The following is a 17,777-nucleotide window of genomic DNA, read 5'->3' as shown; positions in this document are numbered from 1 at the left end:
TTTAGAGCTTTGTGTGGATTAGTTAGTGTTGGAGTTTGCTAAAATAGACAAACACTGTGATGAGCCTGTTTAAGCTCTAGTAAATGTAGCCTGATCAACTGGTAAAAATAGCAAAATCTCATTTATTAGTATCTCTGGCAATGATCGATAATTGTCAGGCTTAGGGAGCTGAAATTTTGTGACATTGACTTTTCATACACAACTACAGTTCTTGAAAACTTTACATCACTTCTGCATTTCAATTTGTCTACAGCTAAAGTAATGGGCTTCACTTTAAGTTAGCTATGTCACTTTACGTAGGCCTTCCTCCAAGCATGTATTAACATATTGTTTGATACCTGACGAGCAGCTGCCCAGACAAAGTGTTCCGAAGCACCACCTATATAATGCCTTGCATGATTTGACAAATTGACCCTCATGAGGGGTGGGGTGTCAAGAGGTGGAAATGTCTTTTTTTATGCTATCAGGAAGTTGTATGACTCACATTAATATCATCCAAGAAGAGTTGGAACATTGTATTAGGGGTTACCACTTGGAATAAGTCTTCTTCGCTTCTACCCCTCTGACTCAATCACTTCCAATCAAAATGAAAGCTAATGTCAAATTTTGACATGGCTTAAGAGTATGAGTTGATTAATGCCATGGTTATTCGTCCTTTGTTTGCAGTCATAGTTATTTTTTATATTGTTAATATGTATTTTCGGGCAGACAAGTCTAAGCAGTGTAGAGTCTAAGAAAGTAATGAGAAAGTGGTGTTGATCTGATAGGGGAGCAGCAAAGAAGCAGTGTGAAAACGGTTTTAAAGAAATGATCTTGAGAGTTTAGGTTAGTTATAGTGTTCAGTAATTTTGGGAGTCCAGTGAAAGTTGGAGAGCTTGGGGCTTGTGAACTTTTAAATAGGGCTTTTCATGTCCTTGAGATATCAAAAACACTTTGCAGTCAATTAATTTATTTTTTAAATGATTAAACATTTATAAAAGGCAAACGTGGCATTCAGTGTACAGAGCATCTACAAGCAGCAGTGAGGCAAATGACTAAATCTTTCGTTGAGGGATAAGTCTTTGTCTAAAGACAGACTTGAAATTAGTACTGTACCTTTCTGGTCAATGAAGAACTTTAAGTGTTACCATAGATGCAATAGAGGAAATGTGGCAACTGACTTGTGCACAGCAAGATCTCAGTGTGATAATGATATGGTGATCTTTTTGTGAAACATTGCTTGGGGTTAATTTCCTGCAGTTCAATTCTGTTATGGGATCTTTTATATTGAGCTGAGCATACAGTGCTTTATTTTAATATCTTGTCTGAACGATCACTGATGCTGCAAAGTTCCGTTTAGTGTGTGTACCTGGAATTTTAAGCTAGGGTTTTGGAGTGGGTCTTCATTCCACAACCTTCGTACTCAAATGAGAATGACATCGATTCCAGGCTTTCGAGGTTTGCACACTCTTTTGCATGATAAGTTGGAGTAATTTGTTTGCTTGAACAAACTGACCGGGCTTTGACAATAAAACATTCACCTTCAGTGCAAAGTGATGCGTTTTAGGAAGTTAAACCAGGCAGGATGAGCACTGTGAATGGCAGTTCCCTAGGGAGTGTTGTTGAGCAGATCTTGATGTACAAGTATGTAGTTCCCTGAAAGTAGCAACACAAGTTTAAAGAGGATCTGCGGGATAAACGTTTCAGAGTAGCTGCTATCTGGAATTGGCTGCAGGAAGGGGTGTTGGAGGCAGGATCAGTAATGGGCATCTAGACATTATTTAAATGAGGAAGGGATGGAGAGAGAGTTAATGCAAGTAGTGGGATTAGTATGAATAGACATGATTGGCATAGTCGCAGTAGACGAAGGGTATGTAACTCTTACTCAGCTGAACTGAATTTTAAACCATGGTTACGTACTCAAGTCCAGAAGTGGGGCTATGATTTGACAGGAATGGTATTTCTGGCAGAGTACAAGAAGTGGAGGTTGGAAAGTACTGGGGTTTGTGTTCGGAGAAATTTGAGTGGATGGTCAGAGAGAGTCATGATGTGGTAAAAGTACAGGTGATTCAATGGGATGACATGTAAGATGGGCATAAAACTGAGCAATGTTCCAGAGGGCTATGTTGTTGTGATGAGGAATAGGAATAATGTTTGAAGTGTTCGCAAGAATTAACCACTGAAGCTTGAGTGTCCAGCTACAAGCACCTCGAAAGAGTAGTTAGGGATGGATTCTTGAATCCAGTGGCTTGGTTTTGTGCATTGTTTATAGATAGAGCAATTTAAGGCCTATTCTGTTCAGTAATGTTGTGGAAAATAACCTGGCAAAATCAAGTAAGATGATGTGTGGAAATGTGCAGAGATAAGTTAGCTGATTTTAATATACATGTAGAAATTGATCCATGCTGATGGGATAAGATTTAGAAGTACATTAGTCTGAGAACTACCCATGTTAATGGGTGTCATAATAAGCCCAAGTGAGTTTTACATTGTGAATGAGATCCAATAAACTTCCAAGCAAATAAGATTTTCCAACCTCACTGTTGTATCATGAATTAGTTTGGATACATGCAATCAAAACTCTTTAAAGTGTGTGTTCCTTTCCTCATGGTTAACTGCTTTATAATGTAGTTTACATTTGTATGTTGGTATAGTGAAATGAAGAGCTTGAGTTCAATGATGAATCTATGTGCCTGAGTGCATAGCTTGTTAGCTGCATTTCCTCTTTCTACCATCCCTGTTGACCTGAGTTGAAACTAAGCCTGTTTCAAATTCATTTTCCCTTCCTGGCTGTCGTAACAATTACAAATCAGTCTCAGACTTTTCACTAGAATCTGACTTGTATTCCTGACAATAGTGATTCTTTTTGCTTCTGGATGTTTTGCAACAGTAGGTGGGCATACTTGGTTTTGAGGAAATAAAAATAACTAATGAATTTTTAAAGATATGACAAATGATGAAGTGGTGGAAGTAAAATCACCCTTTAAAGGTTCATGACCATAGCTAAGGCAAAGCAAACAATTCCTAGTTGTACATAAGGCACATATTATGCTAACACAAGACTTAGTCCTTTTGTTATTGTGCAAGACTCTGGTTTAACTTCAGAATGCTGTCTAATTTTGATCTGCTCATACTTGGAAAGTCTGGGAAAGCCAACACTATTCATTCTAATCTCACTTCCCCAGGTACAATCTGATCAAGGACACTAAAGTATAGTGTAGCATTGTTCACATCAAACTGGGTAGATCTGGGTCATATTTATTAGATGCTACAGTAGAGGAATCCTTCCCTCAGGAAAAGTCAAAATGTGGAAATGGGTATTGTATTCTGGCATGAACATGGATGAAATACAGAGATGCCCTGTTTCTGGGCAAGTGAGAAATGTCTATATTGCGAAGCCTAGTTCTTCTTAACTACGTAAGACTTTTCAAGTAGACGATTTGCTCCTTGTCGGTTTGTAAATCATACTACTTCCAAGTTGACCTTTGCTGAGGTTTGTTGCCCAAAACTAGAGGCAGTGCTCTATATTGAATCTGCAATTTGAAGCATAACTTCCTGACTTGATTTTGAATCCTCTTGAGGTAAAGACTAATTAAATGTTAGGTCTTTGATTTTTGCAACACACATCAAAGTTGTTGGTGAACGCAGCAGGCCAGGCAGCATCTCTGGGAAGAGGTACAGTCGACGTTTCGGGCCGAGACCCTTCGTCAGGACTAACTGAAAGAAGAGCTAGTAAGAGATTTGAAAGTGGGAGGGGGAGATCCAAAATGATAGGAGAAGGCAGGAGGGGAGGGATGGAGCCAAGAGCTGGACAGTTGATTGGCAAAAGGGATATGAGAGGATCATGGGACAGGAGGCCTAGGGAGAAAGAAAAGGGGGAGGGGGGAAATTTTTGTTTCTTCTGCATTTGCAACTAAGGTTTATACAGTACTCTGCAAAAGTCTAGTTGTATGGCTGGCATGCCTGAGACTTTTGTACAGTACTAAAGTAATTTTATGTATTGCACTGTACTGCTGCCGCAAAAAACAAATTTGTGTGAGTGATAAATCTGTTTCTGATACGAGTCTCTATTGTGGACTGAGTGGGAAGGGGACAGAGAGAGGGGAAGTCATGGTTGGGAAAAGGGGAAGAGAATGGGAAGCACCGGAGAGACATTCCATAATGACCAATAAACAAATGGTTTGAAATCAAATGACCTTACCTAGAGTCTCAGGGCCTTGCGTGTCTACACCCACCTTGCCCCTGCTGCTCCTTCTCTGACACCTTCCCATGCCCCTCCCAAGGTGCTCCACCCTCGCCACTTCAATCCTTTGCTCTCCACTTCAAGCTGGCAAATACAGTATTGTGCAAAAATTTTAGATGAACTGTTTTATATATTAAACCTAATACTTTTTGCACAGTACTGTACAACTAGATGTTTAAGGTAAGTGGAGAATAAAGAAAAATTGCCAGGATAATAAGAAGTCAACTGTAAAGATAGCAGGTATGAAGAGAGGAACTTGTGGTTGGCTGAAGTAAAATGGATATGAATAGTGTAGATATAAATAAACATTATCTGGACAGGATGTGGGGTTTAAAGCTTAACATATAGTCCACATTTTTGCCGTGTTTGGCCTGCGTAGCCAGTTGGTGTTGAAGTTCGTTACTTTTAACCCTCACTGTAAGCTTAATGTACTTGATCTTTGATAGTTGAGGGAGGTTTTCATTGGTTCAGAATGGGCCCAAGTAACACAGGTGATTGTGGGTTTGGCAGTAAACAGTGAAGATATAGAACTGAATGTTATCGTTAAGACTGACAAACAGCTCTTCCATGAAGAAGAAGCTGAAGCAGATGTTTGAAAGTGACAGGTGAGATAAGGAAATGTTGCTCAAGATTTTAGAGATGTTAGGATAGAAGGCATGAAAACAAGAGTCAGAAGTGGGTTCAGGAAGAGTTTGACTACATGTGTTTTTCTTTGGGGATTAGGGCAGTGAGGAAAGAATAGGTGAATTGGGGAGCGGTGGGGGAGAATGTGTGGAATTGAGAGAGACACGAATCTGAGGTGAAGAGGAAAATAACTGGTGTAGAGTACTTCTGAATATTGTGAATCTTTTAAATTCATGATTCATTAAAATCCAGTAGATAAATATTGAGTTGTGCCATGAGTGATAATTTTGTAAGTGCTTTCAGACTTCGTTGAATGCACAATGGAATGGATTTCCTTTTGACTAGGCAACTTCCCTGTTAATATGTTTGCATTACATACTGAAGTGTAATGCAGGCTTACATTTTGCATTACTTTTTTCTTGTTTGTTGTACAAAAAAGGGAATAATGTTTGAGCATGTGCTGGGATGGTTCTTCAGCTAAGAGAACAGAATGGGGAGGTTGGTTTTTCATGAAAACAGTAAGAAAGATTTATCAATGAGAGAACAGAGTAGGACATAGGTTTTTGTTCTACCGGAAATAGAAATGAAAGGTAACATGACTAAGTCACAAGAAGTGATTGAAGGATCCTGGGCAGAATTTTGAGCAGCAGCCAAACTGAGAGCACAAATAAGGTGGTGATGGCTTTTGCTTGCAAAGAGAAGTTAATATTATCAGCTTCAACTTCAGTGTTGATAAGAACTTGTGTGGCTTCCTGTCAACCTTTGAGTATGTTTCAAAAACTAGGCAGGTTGGAAACTAAAAGCGTAGGCAGTTAATGTGGTATTGTACTTTCCTTTGTTGCTTATATAAAGTTGGACTTGATTTTCACTTTACAGAATGAGTTCTGCTGAGTCTGAATTTTTTATGTTTTAAAAAAATATACCTTTCTGAAAAAGTTTTATTAAAGTTCTGTTTCATAGATATAAATGGTATAATTGACTTTTCCATGACTGAAATTGGATTATTTTGAAACCAGCTGCACTGAAAATTGAATTACATTCTTTGGGGGGGGGGGAGCTTTTCGAAATATTTACATGTTTAGAGCATAGAATACTCCAGCACAACACAGGCCCTTCATTCATGATGTTGTGCTGATCTTTTAACCCACTCTAAAATCAATCTAATCCTTTCTTCCTCTATGACCCTTTATTTTTCTATCATCCATGTACCTACCTAGGAGTTTCTTAAATGCCCCTAATGTATTTGCCTCACCACCAGCCCTGGCAGTGTGTTCCCCACCACTTTTTTTTAAACTTGCCTGACATCCCCCACAATATTTTCTTCCAATCACCTTAAAATTATGCTCCTTTGTATTAGCCGTTTTCATCCAGCAGAAAGTCTCAGGCTGCTTATCATGTGCACCTTTTATCAAGTCACCTGTCATCGTCCTTTGTTCTAAAGAGAAAAGCCCTAGTTGCTCAGCCTATCTAATAAGATGTGCCTTCTAGTCCAGGCATCATCTTGGTATATCTCTGAACCCTCTCTAAAGTTTTTGCAATCTTCCTGTAATGAGGTGATCAGAACTGAAAACCATATTCCGAGTGTGATCTAACCAGGTTTTTATAGAGCTACAACATTACCTCGTGGCTCTTGAACTTAATCTCCTGACTAGTAAAGGCCAACACACCATACGCTTAACAATCCTATCAATTTACATGGCAACTTTGAAGGATCAGTGGACATGGGCCCCAGGAATCCTCTGCTGCTCTACACTTTCCTGTTATGAAGGGGTGAAGGCTTTAATGAAGGAAGTATAATCCAACTATCTGTTGGATCAATAGTTTTACAGTTGATTGGCCTGTATTGGGCATGAATTTGTGTTGAAAAGGTGGCAGGGAAGGATATTTATGTGAAGGGGAATTTGTGCAGTTGAATCTCTGGAGCTTACTAAAATGAACTATAGTTAGTAGCATCAGGCTAGATTAAGGAATGATCCAATTTTAATTGGAACAATTCTTAAACGTTGTGAAAAAGGGGTTGTCAAAAGTGGCTTTCGTAGTAAGTTTAACTTGGCATAATTTCAGTAAAGACTGAAAATTCCTGTTCCTCATAAACTTTATTTATAAGCTTGCAGCAGTTCTGTTTGGCTGCTGCTCAACATTCTGCCCAGGCCCCTTCACTCACTTCCTCACGTCAGTCACGTTACCTTTCATTTCTATTTCCAGTAGAGCAAAACCCATGTCCGATCCTGTTCTCTCACTGATGGATCTTTCTTACTGTTTTCATGAAAGGCCAACTTCCCTCAAGAACCATCCCGGCAGATGCCTTTTTCCTGTCCAACAAACAGGGTCAGTGTAATGCAAACTTGTTAACAGGGAAATTGCCTACCTTGCTCAAAAGGAGATTCATCCCATTGCGCATTCATATAGTCTGAAAACTTCTGTGCAGAAAACACAGCTGGTTTTTTTTGCTCTTTAAACTTGTTTATATAATATTTCCAGTGAATTTGGTGACTTTTCTTAGGTGACAGGTAATGATGAGCGATGTTGCTAGGGTCAATGCTTAAACTGCAATTATTTGCAATAAATATTAATGATTTGGATAGGAAAGTAAATATATCTCCAAGTTTGCAGATGACGCATAAATTGGCTGAATTGTGGCAGGAGGGGAAATGTGAGCTATGAGGAGAATGCAAGGAGGTTCCAATGTGCGTTAGACAAATTGGTTGAGAAGGCTAATGCATGGCAGATGTAGTTTAAAATGGAAAGATGGATTTGTCCATCTCTTCTAAAGTCTGCAATGTATTATTATCTGAATGGACATTGGGGGGGGCGGGGGGCAAAGGTTTAAGAGTTTTAACAGTAAGGGTTTTCAGTTTGAAAATTAATTTTTTTTTCTATAAATACTGCCGGACCTGCTGAGTGTTTCCAGCATTCTTTTTGTTTTAGATTTTCACTATCTGTAGTACTTAAAGTTCAAAGTAAATTTACTATCAAAGTACATATATGTCACCATACACAACCCAAAGATTTATTTTCTTGTGGGCATACTCAATAAATCCAATTAACATAATAGAGTCAATAAAAGACCACACCAATTGCGCATACAACCAGTGTGTAAAAGACAATAAACTGCAAATACAAAAGGAAAGAAATAGTAGTAATAAATAAGTGAGGAATAAATATCGAGAACATGAGAAGAAGAGTCCTTGAAGGACCCCCAGCATGCCCTTTTCTCACTGTCACCATCAGGTAGGAGGTACAGAAGCCTGGAGGCACACACTCAGAGATACAGGAACAGCTTCTTCCCCTCTGCCATCCGATTCCTAAAATGGACATTGAACTCATGAACACTACCTCACTTTTTAAAATATATTTCTGTTTTTGCATGATTTTTAATGTATTTAATATATGTATACTGTAATTGATTTATTTTTTTTCTTCTATATTATGTATTGCATTGAACTGCTGCTGCTAAGTTAACAAATTTCACGACACATGCCAGTGATAATAAACCTGATTCTGAAATTGAGTCCATAAGTTGTGGGAACAGTTCAGTGATAGGCAAGAGAAATTGAGTGAAGTTATCTCCTTTCATTCAAGAGCCTGATAAGTTGAGGGTTAATAACTACTCCTGAACCTGGTGGTGTGAATCCTGAGGCTCCTGTTGGCAGCAATGAGAAGAAAGCATTGCCTCGGCGATGGAGTCCCTGATGATGGATGCTGCTTTCCTTTGACAACATTCCGTATAGATGTGTTCAATGATGTGGGCTTTACCTGTGATGAACTGAGCCGTATCCACTACCTTTTGTAGGATTTTCAGTTCAATGGCATTGGTGTTTCCATACCAGGCTGTGATGTAGCCAGTCAGTATACTGTTCCCCCCACACATCTGTAGAAGTCTGTCATACTTTCAGATGTCATGCTGAATTTTCACAAATTCCTAAGGAAGTAGAAGCACTGTAGTGCTTTCTTTGTAATTGCACCCATGAGCTGGGCCCAGGACAGATCTTCTGAAATCACCGAGGAATGAACTACATTTCTGTCCAGATGTTCCAGGGTTGAGTGAAGAGTCACTGAGATGGACCTGTTGTGCCAGTAGGCAAGTTGCTTCTATGTGATGTGCAGCAAGACTTGGTGTTTTTCTACCCCATTTGTTGAAGGTGGGCATTCAAATGCAGTAAGCAGGTAGGAAGTCAAGTGTTGACCTTCATTTGCAAGGAGATCTGAGTGCAAGAGCAAAGATAACTTTGCTGCATCTGTACAGGGCCTCTGTAAGGCCGCATCTGAAGTTTTGTATACTGTCTTGATTGCTTTATATGAGCAAAGCTGTTCTTGCCATGAAGGGAATGCCACAAGGGTTCATCGGAATGATACCTGGATATTGGAAAGACATTGTTGATACTATTTCAACAGTTTTGTGTATTGATTTAAAACCTCACCTTATTACCACAATTTTTGGTTTACCAATGATGGAACATAGTTATTTATCTTCCACAGCTCGTCGGATGATTGCATTTGTTACATTAATGGCTAGAAGATCCATTTTATTGAATTGGAAAGAGATTAATCCTCCTACTACGCTTCAATGGTTTTCCCGAACTATATCTTGTTTAAATTTAGAAAAAGATCAGAAGTGTCACTTTTGATTCTTCAGTTAAATTTGAAGAGACTTGGAGGCCATTTATTCAACACTTTCATATGATGTAACTTGACCTTTTCCGAATCCTTTTTATTAACCTTAAATATATGGACAGAGGAGCGGAGTTAATGACATTTATGATGGTATCCGATGTAATATAATAGCCCAGCTTTGTTTAGTTCAGTTTAGTTTTTTCTAATTTGGGTTTTTTCCCTGACATTTTTTCATTTTTCTTTTTATCATGTTTAATTACGTTAAGAGTTTGGGAGGCTTGGTGTACTTGTGTTACCTGTAGTTTATATTTGTATATGCTAAGTACCAATAATGTAATCCCAATCTCTTTGTACTAATATTGTTATGTTTATGAATTTGAAAATTGATAAAAAAATTAAGAAAGGAATGATGCCTGGAGTGCAAAGACTGACGGGATTTTATAAGAGTGCAACAGGATCCCAGCGAAATCTATAATATTCTAGATAGACTAAATACATGGAGAGTTTGGCTATTGGTTGTTAAATCTGGAACTAGGAGTCAGATTCTGGTTATGGTGTATGCCATTATAAAATTGAGAGCAAGGAAAATTACCTTTGTAATGTGGGCCATTCTGTACTACTGAAGACCGGTATAATAATAAAATATATTTAGGGAGGAGGTAAATATATTGCTTAATGCTAAAGGGATATGGAGAGATGTTTGGAGAATAGGGTATTGAAGTGGTTTTTCAACCTTGTTTGTGCTGAATGGTGGAACAAGCCTAATTAATGGCTTATTCCTGTTTTCTGTTTTGCTAGGTTTGCATATTGTTGGACAAGTATGAAATAGCTGTGATGTTGGTAAAAATTTTGTGTATTCCTCCTCAAGAATGATTTCTATCAATGTGCTCTGCCCTTTCACTAACTGAATATGGGGAATTGAATGCTAGCTTAATTTCATGTTCCCCTACTTGTTCACATGCCAGTCTGTTCATGGTTAACTAATAGTTTCATTCTGTTTTATTTAATTTTTGATAAAAGTTCAATTTTTTTTTAAAAAGGTGACCACAAATGGAAAACAAAGTCTGTTTGATATCTCACTTTTCAGTCCATTTAAAATGAAATGTTCTAATTAGGAATATTTAGGTTGTGAAAAATGTTTGACCACATTTCTTAAACAAAAATTTGGATTGAAGAGGAGATCAGTATGATTCTAATTCTTTAAAGTTTTGTCAAGGAATTTTAACTGTTTGACACTAAATGCCATGCCTCAAAGTTTTTAACGAATTATGATGGCGATACAAGCTGGCTAATTGAATCCTCTTATGAGCACCTAGGTATTTTCATGTCCAAAAAAAATTGTCATCCATTGGAACTTGGAAATCGATCCCTTAGACAGTCAAATAATGCTGGTGATTATCTCCTTGAAAGAAGAGTATTGGGGATATCTGGGAATGATATTCCATGTGATGGAAATGGTTATAAGACAGGTAATTTCATATAAAACTAGCATCATGACTATTCTTGATGTCTAGTGTGAAAGTGAATCACTTGAATGGCCCAGGTGGACATATTCTGTGGTCTTGATAATCTAAAAGGAATTACATATTTCCTGTAGTAATTGCCTTTTGCAATTACTTTTTAATGGTCTTCGGTATAATAGATTTTATGGGCCATTCTCATTTTATAGTTAATGTTTTTAACTACCAATGGCACTTGAGATGAGTGCCAAATTTATCTCTGGGCAATCTTTAGAATAAAGTGCATATTGATAAACAGTTTTAGCTTGGGTTTCTCATTGAGTCTTGTAAATTGATTTATTATTGTCACATGTGCTGGGGTACAGTGAAAAGCGTTGTTATGCATGCCATTCATACAGATCATTTCATTACAACAGTGCATTGAAGTAGCACAAGGAAAGCAATAACAATGCAGAATAAAGTTTTGCTGAAAGTGGTGCAGGGCCATAATCAAGTAGATCATAAAGTTGAGAGTCCATCTTATTAGGGGACCATTCGGTAGTCTTGTAATAGCAAGGTGGAAGCTGTCCTTTTGCCTGGTGGCATGTGCTTCTGTCCAATGACATGGGGAGGATAAGTGAGAATGTTCATATTACATTGTTTTCAACTATTGTTATCAATTCTTTAATGTGCTGATTGAGTTTTATGGAAAATAATTCATTAAGGTTTTTCTGGGTCAGGTGGAAAATCAGAATTTTAATCACTAACATCACTATAAATGAGTGCCTGTGCTTTCTTTGCTAAATGCTTATTTTAATGTCTTTTAAGTATCAAATTGGTCATTTAGAATTGTGTTAGACTATCCAGCGTCTTCTGAACAGTTGGTTGTTAAGATGTCACAAAAGCTTTTAAAACTTCACAATTCCTTTCATCCATTTTGGCAGCATGTAAGTGTACTAAAATATAAAGTGAAATTTACAAAATACACTAGTTATATTAATAAATACAAGTTGTGTACATGATTTGCCCCATCTGCATTTGAGGCAGATTATTGATATGTGGAAATAGAACACTTGAGTATCTAGTGGCTGCAACAAGCACTCCAGTAGCAGAGTAAAATTCAGTATTGTTTTACTTTGCTACCCTTTCTTGTTTTGATGTTTTTAATGCATAAATAATGTATTTCCCTATTTTCTGTAGAAAGGAATGACATTTTTCTTGGTGTGCAATTTTAGTTTGCAAAGTGTCAAGCTGCACTTGACTTAAGGTTGAAGATCTGCCACTCTGTCACATTTCTTGCAATGTTTTCCTAATGTAGTTTTGCTGCCACAGTTTGTATTATAAAACTTGATCTGTTATATTATAAAGTGTTTAGAAACAAAATGAAAGCCTTTGTTAGGTTGCCTACGTTCTCATCTTGGTCAGAAAGGGACCTGAGTGCATAATCTAGACCGGGGTCTAGTAGGGGATTAGATGAGTGCTACGCTGTCTGTCTTCAGTTGAAATGTTAAATTGAATTCCCACCCATACTCGGCAAATGGAAAAAAAGAGCAAGGCATGATCTTGATGAAGAGTAAAGGTTTTATTGCTAATGTTAGCAGAAGGATGAATATCGCCAGCACATTAATCAATTACTATCATTTTTACATTTGATGTGGAATCTCATTGTATAAATTAGCTATAGCATTTCATACACTTCAGAAGTGCTTAATCAGCTAAGACACTTTAGGATACGAGAGGCCATAAAATGCACCATATAAAGGCAACTTTAAATCTATTGGACTGCTGAGTGCTTCCTGTTAAAATTACTTTTGCTTTGAGAAAATCATGTCCATCTTGAAATGTCATCTCTAAGTGAATTTCTATTTTTGACCTGTTTGGGGTACTCTTCCTTCTGCTTTCTATTTGTTGTAGACAAATATAGGAGGTGTGTCTGACAGTCAATTTTTGGGTTTGGAAAACGCTGTTAGATCAGATCTCATTTCAAACTTTTGAATGCATGGATTTGGTTTTGAGTGTTTTGATATAAGCAGAGAGGTACACAGTCATCAATATATAATTTCTGAAGAACTGCATCTTGAATAGCAGTAGATGGATATTTTGTCTAATTTTGCACTGTTTTAAGAGTAGAAATGATTATTGGTTTTGTTTCTGATTTCATTTCAATGAGGTGTGAAGGGCAGGCGTTAAGACTTCAAGAAAGGAAATAATGTGCTACATGGTGTTAACAATCTTGCACTATATTGATTCTCCATCTGCTTGCATTGCTCTTACTGAGATATAATAGTATAGTCAATTGTTGCCACCTTGCTTCAGAAACTATGCAAGCTCTTGGACAGGATGCAGGACAACGAACCAGTATAGTATAGATTGTCAGAGGCTTTTTCCCAGGGCTGAAATGGCTAACATGAGAGGGCACAGTTTTAAGGTGCTTGGAAGTAGGTACAGAGAGGATGTCAGGGGTAAGTTTTTTTACACAGAGAGTGGTGAGCGTGTGGTGACGGTGGTGGAGGTGGATACAATAGGGTCTTTTAAGAGACTCCTGGATAGGTACGTGGAGCTCAGAAAAATAGAGGGCTATGGGTAACCCCAGCTAATTTCTAAAAAAGTACATTCAGCACCGCATTGCGGGCCAAAGAGCCTGTATTGCGCTGTAGGTTTTCTGTGTTTCTAGTACTGAGTTTCCACATATGAAGATGTAATTTTTCTAGGAACAAAGATGATTGATGGGTGTTTGCCATTGTGAGGCACTTTGATAACCAGGTGAAACTGTTTCACTGGTGGTTGTGTTGTTCATCAGAAGAGGGAATTAAAGTTAATGGTGAAGATAAAATGGAATTATTTGTGCTTTGCATCTAAAGCTGCTGAAGGGATGCTTGGTTATCTTTTGTAACAGGAGCTTGGATATATGAAATTGGAAATTCACAAGAGTAGGAAAAAGATTAATTTGAATAATTCTTTATCTGGCATAGATATGACCTGAATGGCTTTCTGTGTTGCAAAACAGAGTGATTCAGTTCTGAAACTCATAGCACTTGGGTAGGCGAAATTATGCTGTTTAATTGTTAAGTTCTATTGTTGCTGGATGTACTTTTTAAAAATGCTGCACTGATCTCGATGTTAACTGTACCCGCCTGCTGGAAATTTCAGTATTTTTCTGAAGCATTTAGTAAATGTTTACAGTTGCTCTTTAAGCACAGATAGAAGGTGTTGTCAGGTTCTGATTTTGAGGTACACATTGTCTGAAGGTGAATTTTTTTCAGTAGTGATTGACTGTAGTACAGTGTTTTTGTCCCCTGGCCCCTATCATTGCTAGCTTCTCTCAGACCTAGGGGATAATCATAGCTTAACATTTTTCAGGAGTTGTTGAAAACATTTCCAAAGTTTAAGCTAAGTAAGGAGGGACTCAAACAGTAACAACTTCTTGAACTGAGGATGTGGAATAGCATAAGTAAAACTTGTAACAGTAAAATGAAATTTATGTGGCTCACTGTTTTGTAATTATGAAGAACAGCATGGGAAATACGTGGAGATTTTGTGCTGAGATGTTACAGGTAAATGTTTAATAGTTGTAACAAATGTTTGTACTGAAGGGGTTTGCATAGATGTAAACATGGTGCTGTCATGCTAAGTGTGTCTTGGATCAGAGCACATTTTCAGTTGGAATAATTTTAATAATTGTCATTTATATATACTAATCTGTTTGGTGTTTAAGGCGAGAAATGAAAATACACATCCTGATAATGCATCTATATCTATTTAAAAAATAGCCATGCAGCAAGGTTTGGATGCTAATAATTACTACTGAATGATATATTTTGTTAAAAGTGAAATTAAAACTTTGGCATTGAATGAATAAGATTTTGGGTAAGTGTTTGGATACAGGTGACTTGCCTTCAGAGATGAGGAAAGAGGGAAACCTGTTTGTCAGCTTTCAAAGCTACATACCAATTTAGCAGTTAACCAAATCATATATTAAGCAAAGGAAGTAATCTGGAAAAAGTGATCCATCCTTGCTAGAAACACACACAAAAATTGCTGGTGAACACAGCAGACCAGGCAGCATCTATAGGAAGAGGTACAGTCGACGTTTCGGGCTGAGACCTTTCGTCAGGACTAACTGAAAGAAGAAATGGTAAGAGATTCCTCCCACTTTCAAATCTCTTTCCATCTCTTCTATCGGTTAGTCCTGACGAAAGCTATTCTGGAAGTCTGTAATGAGCATGAAAAATAAAATGCTTAAATATGTAAGGTAATGCTGATGCAGAAAGGAAAGAAGGATTTATGGTTTCATATCTTATTAACCTTTCTTTAAAAGAGTTTCTTCTGTGTACTTCAAGTGCCCCATCTCCCACAGCTAGCTTAGTTTATAGAAACATAGAAAACCTACAGCACAATACAGGCCCTTCGGCCCACAGTGCTGTGCCAAACATGTACTTACTTTAGAAATTACCTAGGGTTACCCATAACGCTCTGTTTTTCTAAGCTCCATGTACCTATCCAAGAGTCTCTTAAAAGACCCTATTGTATTTGCCTCCACCACTGTCGCCAGCAGCCCATTCCATGCACTCACCACTCTCTGCGTTTTTAAAAAACAAAACTTACCCGACATCTCTGCAGTACCTACTTCCAAGAACCTTAAAACTGTGCCCTCTTGTGTTAGCCATTTCAGCCCTGGGGAAAATGCCTGACTATCCACACGATCGATGCCTCTCGTCATTTTATACACTTCTATCAGGTCACCTCTCATCCTCTGCTGCTCCAAGGAGAAAAGGCCGAGTTCACTCAGCCTATTCTCATAAGCCATGCTCCCCAATCCAGACAACATCCTTGTAAATCTCCTCTGCACCCTTTCTATAGTTTCCACATCCTTCCTGTAGTGAGGTGATCAGAACTGAGCACAGTACTCCAAGTGGGTTCTGACCAGGGTCTTATAAAGCTGTAGCATTACCTCTCTGCTCATAAACTCAATCCCACGGTTGATGAAGACCAATACACTATATGCCTTCTTAACCACAGTCAACTTAGGTAGCTGCTTTGAGTGTCCTATGGACTCGGACCCCAAGATCTCTCTGATCCTCCACACTGCCAAGAGTCTTACCATTAATACTATATTCTGCCATCATATTTGACCTACCAAAATGAACCACCTCACACTTATCTGGGTTGAACGCCGTCTGCCACTTCTCAGCCCAGTTTTGTATCCTATCAATGTCCCGCTGTAACCTCTGACAGCCCTCCACACTATCCACAACACCTCCAACCTTTGTGCCATCAGCAAATTTACTAACCCATCCCTCCACTTCCTCATCCAGATTATTTATAAAAATCACTAAGAGAAGGGGTCCCAGAACAGATCTCTGAGGCACACCACTGGTCACTGACCTCCATGCAGAATTCAACCCGTTTACAACCGCTGTTTGCCTTCTGTGAGCAAGCCAATTCCGGATCCACAAAGCAAGATCCCCTTGAATCCCATGCCTCCTTACTTTCTGAATAAGCCTGGCGTGGGTTACCTTATCAAATGCCTTGCTGAAATTCATATACACTACATCAGCTCTACCTTCACCAACATGTTTAGTCACATCCTCAAAAGATTCAATCAGACTCACAAGGCACAACCTGCCTTTGACAAAGCCATGCTAATCATATTATGCCTCTCCAAATGTTCATAAATCCTGCCTCTCAGGATCTTTTCCATCAGCTTACCAACCACTGAAGCAAGACTCATTGGTCTATAATTTCCTGGGCTATCTCTACTCCCTTGAATAAGGGAACAACATCCGCAGCCCTCCAATCCTCCGGAACCTCTCCTGTCCCCATTGATAATGCAAAGGTTATTGCCAGAGGCTCAGTAATCTTCTCCCTCGTCTCCGACAGTAGCCTGGGGTACATCTCATCCAGTCCTGGAGACTTATCCAACCCGATGCTTTTCAAAAGCTCCTGCACAACCTCTTAATGTCTATATGCTCAAGCTTTTCAGTCCACTGTAAGTCATCCCTACAATCGCCAAGATCCTTTTCCATAGTGAATACTGAAGCAAAGTATTCATTAGGTATCTCCACCATCTCCTTCAGTTCCATACACACTCTTCCACTGCGACACTTGATTGGTCCTATTCTCTCACATCTTATCCTCTTGCTCTTCACATACTTGCAGAACGCCTGGGGGTTTTTCTGAATCCTGCTCGCCAAGGCCTTCTCATGGCCCCTTCTGGCTGTCCTAATTTCATTATAAAGCTAGCAGGAAGGAGCTTAAGAATCTTCTAGTTCTCTATCATTACCTAGTTTTTTGAACTGCTTGTAAGTTTTTCTTCTTGACTAGATACTCAACAGCCTTTGTACACCACGGTTCCTGTACCCTACCATCCTTTCCCTGTCTCATTGGAACATACAGAACGCCACGGAGGTATCCCATGAACATTTGCCACATTTCTGCCGTACATTTCCCTGAGAACATCTCCCAATTTATGCTTCCAAGCTCCTGCCTGATAGCCTCCTATTTCCCATTTCTCTAATTAAATGCTTTCCTAACTTGTCTGTTCCTATTCCTCTTCAATGCTATGGTAAAGGAGATAGAATTGTGATCACTATCTCCAAAATGCTCTCCCACTGAGAGATGTGACACTTGACCAGGTTCATTTCCCAATACCAGATCAAGTACAGCCTCTCCTCTTGTCGGCTTATCTACATATTGTGTCAAGAAACCTTCCTGAACACACCTAATGAACTCCACCCCATCTGAACCCCTTGCTCTAGGGACATAACAATCAATATTTGGGAAATTAAAATCTTCCACCACAACAACCCTGTTATAATTACACCTTTCCAGAATCTGTCTCCCTATCTGCTCTGTGTCCCTGTTACTTTTGGGTGGTC

The 17,777-nt window shown here is 38.6% G+C and overlaps 1 protein-coding gene across 2 annotated transcripts in view; it reads left to right on the top strand.

The window, feature by feature from the left end:
• The window catches only part of tmem131 (transmembrane protein 131), a 191,722-nt gene that overhangs the window by 1,357 nt on the left and 172,588 nt on the right, over nt 1–17,777 (top strand). The window lies entirely within an intron of this gene.

Source organism: Mobula hypostoma, chromosome 7 (assembly GCF_963921235.1).
Source record: "Mobula hypostoma chromosome 7, sMobHyp1.1, whole genome shotgun sequence".
In the NCBI taxonomy this organism is placed as follows: domain Eukaryota; kingdom Metazoa; phylum Chordata; class Chondrichthyes; order Myliobatiformes; family Myliobatidae; genus Mobula; species Mobula hypostoma.
Note: the sequence above shows the minus strand (reverse complement) of the source record. Positions and strands in the feature narration are given on the sequence as shown.